This window comes from Stylophora pistillata, chromosome 3 (genome assembly GCF_964205215.1).
Source record: "Stylophora pistillata chromosome 3, jaStyPist1.2, whole genome shotgun sequence".
Taxonomy (NCBI): Eukaryota; Metazoa; Cnidaria; class Anthozoa; order Scleractinia; family Pocilloporidae; genus Stylophora; species Stylophora pistillata.
Window position 1 is genome coordinate 13,132,766 of NC_142521.1, and position 4,735 is coordinate 13,137,500.

Here is a 4,735-nt window from a genome sequence, read left to right on the forward strand (position 1 = left end):
AACATTCTTAATTTTTTTCAGCAAGTGAGGTGTTCGTCTCAGCATCCTAGCTGGTGGTTAAATCGGCCTCACAGTTTTGCCAGTATTTTCGTAGTTTGAACTCACACATGGCTCATCTGTTATCTCGTGAGAACTAGTATGAACTTTGCACATTTGCCTAGCTTTCAAGCTATGAAGTTCGCGGACCGGCCCATTCCGAAAACACTGGACATCATTTAGCGTTGGCCTGCCACGAACCGGGCACGTGCGTTTCCACGTGGGATGAGCGTATAAGACAGGAATCTTTGCAATGCGGTCTTCACAAAACACGGCATTATGTAAGTTATGTTGGTTACGTAGAGCGAGCAAATGATAACACAAGTTGTCGCACTCTCATCCCCAGTTTCCAAAGCTTACGCAAGGAACGCCTGCGACCATGATTCCCCTTTTGGCGACCAAGAACGGCGTGCACTTTAAGACTCGGGCTTTTCAACGGAAGACCGAGTAATAACCTGCGATCACATGCCCCTTCTATCTGTCGAAGTGAGGCAACTCGGAGGGTCATTAGCTGTAAAATGGCCCCATTTTTGAACCCTCAACCGTAAGAGCCATCACCCGATTCAGGCCCCTAGAATTGAAGAAGCGCCACAGATCTCCTTGTTCGTAAATATGTTTGTCCCCACGAGATGCCGCTGATTGGACTAATAAAAAAAAACAAACAAACAAACAAACACAAAATAAAAATGGAAGTCAACTTCCTTTGTGGACTCAAAACCTTGTGATCCTCTTGTGGCCGTAATCACTCGTGCAATTTCTCCCCGTTGGGACTTTATTGCGTGACAAGAACATACGAAAACGTCGTCTCAAAACAAGGCCACACGATGCAAACATCAGTTTTGCGTAGCAAATACGCTATACATCACGTTACATCTATGTATAATTCATGTATAATTCATGAAGATCGAAATTTTTATCTCCCATTCCCTCTGTTGATTATCGAGCGGCTGTTCTAGAAACACAGAGCAGTTGCGGTCACCTGTTACAAATGAGTACAATATTTGTTCACCCATACAGATTACAGGCAGTAATTCACTAACGTAGCATTTTGAAGGCAATACGTTTTGGTTATACATTTGATGTTTTAATAATAATTAATTTTCAGCAATGGATTTATAAAATGAGCTGTAGAAATGAACAGAGGTAGTTTAAAAAGTACATTACAGATGATAGTCTCCATCTGTTTCTGGAACGCAGCTTGGAAAAACGCAAGCGGAAATATTTCCGCCTTGTGATCGTAATGGATCGTTTCGGACAGGGAAAAGCGATAGTATCCTAACCTTCCTCCTTTTGTTCTGACAGAAGCTGCTAATATCGCGCAACTATACCGAAAAGCCTTCAACTAAGTGGCTGCTCGAGGTTGGAATTGCCGGTAAATCATCATAGACTTGAATTTAGTATGTTAATGAAATATTTGGTAGTGACTGATGCAAATTAACGATTTATCCGGTTTGCATGAGAATGAACCAAATCAGTGCTCCGAAAAATCTCCTTTCTGAGGGAGTACAGTACAACAACATTATAGGACGTTTCGGTGTTGTTTACGAGCCTCAATAACTACGGTCATCGGAATGTTTTAATTCACTGTGTTACACAATTACTAGAGACCTTTCAATACATTACGATTCGATAAAATATCTATTTTTTGAATTTCGATATCACCAAAAATATTATCAACTTGAGCTAAATGACAAAGAAAGAATCCTTAAAAGTGTAAAGATCAGAAAACTCTTTTAATAGGAAGCAAGAGGCCATGTTACGGCCTTCACTTGGGCTTCTTACATGGTTGCAGGGAGATGACAAAACGCGGAGCCCTACTCCATGGAGTACCCTATGGAGTACCTTAATAGAGTACCCCTAAAAGTCAAATAAAATATTTTATAAACATGGTAAATCGTTTAGATGTGCATATCCTAAAATATTTTGAGGTTACCGGCTCTCCGAATGTCTCAGTTTAATACAATCCAGTTTTTTGGGGGACAGGTGACTAGGGCTCTCAGTTTTACTGGTTCCTCCATTTTGGTTTTACCGTTGTGTAATGAGTCCTTTGATGGGAAGACAAAAAACTCCATGTGATTAACAAAAGCCACTGTTTCGAGTTCTGCATGAGGTAAAATATTTAAGCTTACTACATTTCCGAAATCAACGGCCCCAGTCGGATTTATTTACTGTTTTTCTTTTTTTTGTTTGTTTGCATGGCTCAATTTTATTACGCAACAAATAGATGGGTGAGGAGAGGCTCAGTTTAAAGATATGGATTACCTTTGTTAAGTCTCAACCTACAAAAGTAAGCTTGTATCCTCATGGCTTCGCACAATTAAGAAACCCATGAGGTCTTGTGTTATTAAATGGAGCGCTACACCTCTTACAGACGCAACAGATAAACAGGTATTTTGAAAGACGTAAAACCCGTTGCAGAATGAAGGATGTCCGTCCTTTTGGCCTCTTGAAGATCATATGAAAATAGATCGTTAGAAGTCGGCCTATTAACGATAACGTTCAGGGATGGTAGCTACATTAAAGCTTTCCGTTGGAAGTGGTCAGCAGTTTAATGGCGGTCAATTCGTGTACTACATCGAACTGCGACGATCGGAGAACTGACAAGCTCAAAATATATCAGGATATGTACATTTAAACGATTCGCAATGTTCATAAAGTATTTTATTTGACTAATACATGATTTTTAGGGGTACTCCATTCAGGTACTCCATAGGGTACTCCATGGAGTAGGGCTCCGCATTTTGTCATCTCCCATGGTTGCATGTGTAAGCGTCACGGAAACGCCAGGTTCGCTAAGCATTGCTTTATCACTGCGTGAAAAAGGTTCCTGATCACGGTGTCGCAACACAGCATCTCATTCGACACGTTTGTTATTGTTATACACATAAACTTTGTACGGCGAGATCTGATTTCCTTTCTATTTCGTCGTATATGTGGGCGCTCCTAATTTCGCATCATCAAAACCAAAAAATTGAACAAACTTCGAGATCTAGGCTTTCAAATGATAAAAGTTTGATGCGAATTGTGTTCATATAAGAACGAAACTCGTGTTAAAGGTCACGTCAACTTTCTTTGTGCTTAAAACAAAGAAAGAACTCCAAGTCCGTTTCAAGTACTCGCTTCAGTAAACTTCGCTGTATTTGCACGCTATATTAGCTACCATCTCCAAGCCTTCATTTAATGTAAGTTACGGACGCTTTCATAAACATCAGCGAAAATCACTTAGCGAAAATCACTTACCGAAAATTCCTTTGGTTTTGCTCAACGCTAACTGGTTATTACTGATAGAATTTTCATCCAGGAAACTCTTATTTAGCAGGTTCTTTAATTTGCTTAGGTTAAGCTTTAAACCTTCTACTATTATTAAGTCGTTCAACAATCTGGTGGCAGAGTGCACTTACAATAAAAGTACCTTATCCAGACGGCCCAATCCATTTTATGGGAAGTCGGAATAAAATATATACCCCAAGTTGACGGCCATAATTTGGTACCGTCGTGCTTATTTTGAATTACATGTTTAACACAGGAAATAGTATCATTGAAATAACATGGATAATTCCAATTCATGAAAGTGGACACCGCAAACATGTCCTTTGAAATCCAGAGGGGAAACAATAGTTGCGGATTTCGCTAGCTAGGTTGAGTTTGCCACTTGCTGTAGGGGATGGATCCAGGAGAGTGGAACTGTTGCTTGAGGGATAGGGATTTAATATTACTGATTGAATAAGTCTGAAACTCAAATATAGTACCTTGTAAGACTTACATGTACTATATTTGTAAGTATACCCATTTACTGACAAATCATAGTTGTTTAATTCCCATATAAGTTTTCCTTTTCGGCAATCTTAATTAAAAAAACCCTGACAGGTACCAGCATGGTTAGGTCTGAAATAATATACACAATTAATGACAAAAATCAAAAGCATTGGCATTAATCCCAAGTGTACTATTTTTTAAATTTTTCTATTTGTGCATGAAGACACCATTAAATTTTTCATATGTTAATGCTTCTGATAATTTGAATAATTTTTCCTTTTTTATTTTTATTAGGGAAATGGGAACCAAAGGAGAGGGAGCCAAATTTAATTGCAAGGTATGACCACTACTCTTGCCATTTTCACTCACTGGCCAATTTACGAGTCAAATTCCCCCTTTCCTTATTCATTGAAATTCTTTTAACACTGTTTTGCCTAATTTTCTTATAAAGCTTGTAGGAATAACAGATGTTGTTGGTCCAGAGGGGTGAGGACGCGTGTGCTGAGGCTTTTAGGAAATGAAAGATACAGTGCACCTGATCATGGATCATGTTAGTTCATATGCTTTAGTCTAAGCTCAAATTTATTTACTGTCACAATGGCAATTATAATAAATAGGGGTAATGTATTTTCTTAAACATGGCAAATTATGGGTTGTTTTATCTCTTGAACATATTGCCACTATAAAACTACCTTAAGGTGGCTCGTACCGGTTTTCATCTTTTTGATGGTTTGTAACTTTGAAAGAATACAACAGAAAGGCTGACCAAGGCCAGTCGAACACTTTTACGGGGTTGAATTATATAATCATTCGTTATCCAAAAATAGGTGTCATTTCATCACTAGCAGTTTCCATGGCAACGCTTTCATAGGCTTATTCGGACGCATTTTTTAGCTTGTGGCTTAAATAATTCGAAAACTAACCCGGTGACCCCCTGACTTTT